The sequence below is a fragment of the Epinephelus lanceolatus genome, chromosome 14 (assembly GCF_041903045.1).
Source record: "Epinephelus lanceolatus isolate andai-2023 chromosome 14, ASM4190304v1, whole genome shotgun sequence".
Classification (NCBI taxonomy): domain Eukaryota; kingdom Metazoa; phylum Chordata; class Actinopteri; order Perciformes; family Serranidae; genus Epinephelus; species Epinephelus lanceolatus.
Window position 1 is genome coordinate 10,355,633 of NC_135747.1, and position 6,000 is coordinate 10,361,632.

At 41.9% G+C, this 6,000-nt stretch overlaps 1 protein-coding gene across 5 annotated transcripts in view; it reads right to left on the minus strand.

Moving 5' to 3' along the window:
* The window catches only part of pcbp3 (poly(rC) binding protein 3), a 92,005-nt gene extending 88,911 nt beyond the window's left edge, over window positions 1–3,094 (minus strand). For 4 of the 5 annotated variants that reach the window (XR_013493265.1, XM_033617232.2, XM_033617233.2 and 1 more), the window contains exon 1: window positions 2,785–3,083. The gene's annotated coding sequence lies outside the window, so the exon portion shown is untranslated. Of the gene's footprint in view, window positions 1–2,784 lie in introns of all 5 variants that reach the window. The other variant, XM_033617235.2, reaches the window with a different exon arrangement.
* Window positions 3,095–6,000: the final 2,906 nt, after the last annotated feature.

A 6,000-nucleotide genomic window follows, 5' to 3' on the forward strand; every position in this document is an offset into this window, starting at 1 on the left:
CTGCATCAACTGCATGCAGCTCAACTTAAGCTTAAAGCAGTGGCTTATGAAGGCATGCAAGTGCAAAAGCAAACACATCACTGAGGCTCATAAATATCTCATTCTACAAGGGATTTTATGTATGCATTCTTATGAGAGCTTACACTGAAAGAGTTGACGTGCAGTAAGTGCATTAAATATGGCCACATAAGAGCTGCTGGGTTCATGCGGTGAGAAAAAAAACTGTTATGTTTGCACAGCAAGGCCATTTTATTTTCTTTCATGTTCTTTGGCTCTCTCAGTGACTTTTTTACCGACGTTGAAAATCGTTGACAAAACCTGGACATTGTTACTCATGGTGATTTAAAAATCATCAATTTCAGAAGCAGTTTAAGGTTTGTGACCTCAAGTTGTCACAGACCTGAATGATGAAATGTTTTTAGTGTAACTGGGAAAGATCCTCTCTCAAAAACTATGAAATAAATTTCCTTTGAGACACTGCGTCATCTGTTCATTCATAAAAATAGGCGAGTGCTTGACGTAAGACACTAAAGTCAATTTGCTAAGTTTGCTTTTATTGGTGACGCACATTTATTCTCCTTTATTTGTGTTTTTGTTCAATGAGCAACATAACTAAGCATCCAGCCTGGGCTCTGTTAAGGTTTAAAGGCCTCCTGTCAACATGCTTTTTGTGATGATACATGAAAATGAGTCTGGGTTAATACAAGGGAGGACGAGCAGTTGTGACTTTGCCTCAGCGTTTGGCTCAGAGCCAGCAGAGCATCTGAGGGGTAAGTGCAGACAAACACCTGCATGTTTCTTCAAGAAGTAAAGGCAGCCAATTTACACGTCCTAATAAACTAACAACAGCCCAACACCTGAATGCATATGTGACTGCTGCCAACAACATCATAAATCTGCTCTTCACTGACATATTTATATTAAGATAAAATAAAGAACACATCATAAATATGCTAAATCAAAGTGACATTCAGAGTTGAATTTTAATCGTTAAGGATTTCCTTTTTTTCCCCCCACTCACTTGTTCCACAAAAACTACCACAATAAAAGCCTTTCAGTGAAAGCTGCTCTCCCTCGAGGCAGCCCTGATAGGAAGACCCTCATTCCCAAGATGCTTTGCCACAGATGCTCTTTTTGTGTAAATTAGAAAATGATTATCACAGAGAGAAAGGTCAAACTGTCTGAGAGAGAAGGCCAGCTTCTTTTTAAGTTGAAAGTCACAGGCAAACTTAACAAGATTGCATAACAAAAATACAACAAACATTAGAGCTGTAATGATGAATCTATTAGGTGTAGACTATTAAATTAATCTCAAACTAATTTAATTAATAGATTAATTGGTTTAAGTCTTTTTTTTTTAAAGATAAAACATGTAATAATTATCTCTTTCTTTGCTCCTCTATGACAATAAACTGACTATCTTTGGGTTGTGGATAAAATAAGACATTTGGGGATGTCATTTTGGGCTTGAGGAAACACTGATCACCATTTTCTGACTTTTTTTGCACCAAACAGCTAATCAATTAATTTAGGAAATAACTGACAGATTAATTGACAGTGAAAATAATTGCTGTTTGTAGCCCTAATAACACAAATTAAAGTGCCTTAAATAAGGCAGTAGACTCAATGTGTGATTGGATTATACCAACACTGTCTTTTTAAACTGAATTATCTAAAGACTTTAAAAGAAAACATGAACCCTGATCGCTTTTTAGATAATTGTTGGAAAACAGATGCTATTTACAAATGTAAATAATATGATAAAACAAAATATGATTAAAAACCTCCATCCATCTTTTTTCCTCAGTCGTATTTAAACACCCACCTCCTCACAGAACCCCTCCACAGAAACAAAACACCACACCAGGAGAAGCATTTCCTCAGTTGTTGACATTGTTGTAAGGTCCAATTTTCAGATATGATAGAGTGGCTTTAAAACTCCAGGGCTGGCAGTATTGATGTCTAAAGCACTTTAGCAGTATCTCTGTCTCCCTCACAAATACACATATGCACACACACACACACTCCACTTCCCCTTCCTGGTAAAGTACAGGATGTGCGGATGGAGAACTAAGCAGTTTTTTTTTTTTTGTCTCTGCTGTTGCCAGGAATGCTTTATGGGCCATGTTAATATTGGAGTTCTCTCACTGGAAAGATTGCTTGATTCAATCAAGCAAGTCCCTGCCTTGTAAAGTCATTCCACTTTGTGCAATGTCATGCATTGTGGAGCCAGTGGACAGTCCTGTGTTCTGTCCCGGCATTAGGGGAAGTGGCCTAGTGAAAAGCACGTGTGCCTGGCGCGTCAGCACCTATAAATAGCTGTCACCAACTAACATAAACACTTTTGAAAAATCAATTAGAGATGCATTTTCCATAACCAAAACACAGCATGTTGTTCTTGTCAACTTGTGCTCCAGGCAGACTTAAAAATAAAAGATTTTGCCAGTGAATTTGCACACGCTGAGCCGGAGGGTATGAGATTGCAAAAGACATGAGGAGAGAAGATGAAGAGATTGTGGGGTAGAGAGGGAGGAGGAGGGGGAGTTGATATCAGAGGGAGAAGAAAAATACAGTGACCTCACTGATATCATCTCCTGTAACTGTGTCACTTTTCTGAGAGGGACAAAAGTGCTGCAGGGAAAACTTGAAATATGCATACAGGAGAGACAGAGAGGCCAGAGAGAACAGAGACAAGTGAGAGTAAAGAAACCAAAAACAAGAGCAGAAGGAGAGGCGGGAAGTACTTTTTAAAGCCTCAGTGCCGGCTGAAACAAGCAGTCTTACCTGCTCAGAGGTGTTGGTTGGTGGGACGGAGAAGTGAGGAGAGTCAAAGGGTCCCGGGGTGGTCTGGGTAGTAGGGGGTCTCGGTCCGGCTCGAAGCAGGGCTGGAGGGTGGTCCAGGAGAGGGGAGGAAGGATGGAGTGACAGGGAGCAGGGAGACGGGGAGGCTAAAGGGGGGAGAAGAAACGCTGCTTGCCTCTCCCTCCCTTACTCTCTCTCTCTTTATCTCTTTTCTCCCTCCAACATACACACACACACACACGCGCTCGGAGGCAGACACCAAAACCCCGAGTCACTCAGATAATAGGCAGAGAAAGAGTCTTTACATTTACACGCTCTGCCACAGGGGGAGGATGGGGTGAGCTCTCCTCCCACTCTCCTCCAGGCAGCCAATGGGAGGCAGCACAGAGGTGTCCAGGCAGCCAATGAAAGAGGAAGCAGCCGGTGGCTTGCCCCAGCCAATAAGTGCAATAGCTCATATCCAGTTGGAATAATTACAATATGGAAGGAGTCGTGAAAAGCTTCCCTTTTTTGAAGGACAGACCAGGCATTGCAGTCCAGCCTGTGACTATGATGTAGGGCTGCAACACACATTAGAGTGATTAGATTCTGGGCCACTTAACCTGGCACAATATCCCTGCATGCTCCTCTGCAGACCTGGCAGAATACCCTGCCGCCACACACAAGAAAAGAAGAAGCGCCAGTCAGCTGGAGTTTGAGAATTACTCATGTACAGTCAAACGAGCCACACATGCACAAAGCCAGGAACACATGATGACACACATGCAGGCATGTGTTCACATTCACAGGTTCTCTCACTCACACACACACACACACACACACACACACACCCACATAATCAATTGCCTTCTGCCACGTACAGTTCATTTACACTCAGCATTCTCCTACAACATTGAGCAGGGAAGAGGAGCATAGTGTGAAATTTCATCAGGCGTTTTTGCTCGTATGTTCACTAAGGAGTATACTTCATTTCCACAAGTCTTATTTTATTTCCCCCCGCTCAATCGATGGCTCTGGCAAGCACCCAGCTTGATAAATGATCAATGGTGAACTGTCAGGTTGAGGAATGAAAGGCACATCACCATTCCACTCCTCATACTGCACAGGGAAGTAAAGGAAACACCAGTTATACTATTACATCAAGAACAGTGGAAAGAAGCAGTACTTTTCCGTTGTTCTTTTTGTCAGCAAACAGCTCGGCGACTTGCTGAAAGGTAGATTTTGTGAGGGATGGAGGGAATTCTCAGGGGCCGCCAGCTGTGGGGGGATGCAGGCTTTTTATATATTGCTGTGAAACTCTGTTTTTTTTTTCCTTCATGATGTTCACAAGCTTTAATAATAACTTGGCTTCACTGTGAAAAGAGAGTCCCCAAGGAAAATTATCCATCCATTTCTAAACCGCTCTTTAGGGTGGCAGGGGGGCAAGAGCCTGTCCCAGCATGCTTTGGACAAGAGGCAGGAGTACGCCCTGGCTAACACACACAGACGAACGAAATCACACTCACATTCACGCCTGTGGGTATTTGAGTGTTTTCAATTCACCTAACCTGCATGTGTATGGGATGTGGGAGGAAACCCAGGCAGACATGAGGCATACATACAAACTAAGGGCAGCAGTCAGACAGTGGGTTTCAAGGAAACACTAACAGTTAGTAGCAGTGACATTTCTTCTCTTTCCACTTAAGTTCTCAAGCCAAACTTTACTCTGATGGGCTTGACAATGTCTGTAACCCTTTTCCCATTTTAGATATGGAATGTGTGCTATGTCCATATGGAATATCGGCTCATGTATCTGTTAAGTAGATGGATTTTCAGCCACTTTTTGGTTTCCATGACATAATGTTTGTTTGAGCTTTATTCAGATGTGATGGGACTGTTACAGAAATAACCACAATGTTAATGTGACCTGGTGCAGAGGAGAGGGAGCAATGGCAGAATGGAACAGTTTAGTCACATGCTGTATGTGAAGCATTTTAGAGATGGCTTTTTGGTAGTTTTTATCATTTCATTCATGCATTTGTTGAAAATGTATGAAGGGAGACTGCAACAACTTGCATTTGGCTCATTCACAGTGTTTTTATCTGTTTTTTCTTTCTTGATAAAAAATGATAATTAAGTGTAGGGCTGGAACTAATGATAACAGTCATCATCAATTATTATTAATCTGCCAGTTATTATCGTGATTGGTTGTTTTTTTTTAATAAATGTTGGCACTGTATGTTTCTGCAAACAATGGATATGTAACATTTGTAGGTTATAATGTGGCGGACATGTTGAAACATGCGGTTGACGTGTGGTTATGTTTAAGAAAAATCGCTTGGTTAATTGTGAAGAAAAGATCATGCTTTGGCTTAAAACATCCGCTTTCAGTGGCACAATCACAGCTTGAAATGTCGCTATGTCTCACTAAAAAACAACAGTGTTGTTTTTGTGGTCTCAAACAGTGATGTGCAGCTTGGCAACTGTCTTGCCTCAGTGACACGACATCCACCATCCTTTCCAGCTCCTGATGGCAAAGTCGGCTCATTTACCAACACATTCTCACTCCAACCTCATCACATATTGATGTTTGGTCATGGATTTTCAATATCAAGATATGACATGCTAGCTGATTGTTGACGTTCTGGGACGCTGTGTCAAACTCTGCCTGTTTCAGGCATTGTCTATTTTCAAAATACACTTACGTTCTCACAGGAAAGCCTGAAAAGGAAAGCCGGTGGTTGCTGGTTCCATCCACGACCCCTCCTGCCTACTCTACTGGGACTTTTGCCCACTAATTTATGTGGTTTTCCAGCTGCGTTTCCCCCTGATGCCTCCGAGCGTCAATACAGAATAACGGCGACCTAATCACATGAAGGACGGCATTTTTTTTGTTGGCGCCGGAAGTTACTGACCAAGCACCAGTATTCATCGACTTCGGAATGGAGGGGCGCAGTTGCATTTACATGTAATCAGAACTACGTCACTTTAAAAACACTGATATGATAGGTGTAAAATGTACAAATGTAGTGTATCTATGGTTTGCAGAAACATACAATGCCAACATTTTCATCTGGCTACAAGGCTGAAAAAATGGCAAGCTTAAGGTCACATGAGACGCTGGAACTAGGGACCATTTGGGACAATTAATTGATAATCAACATAGTTGCCAACAATTTGTCTGTTTACCAACTAATCAGTTATCATGTTCAATTAGTC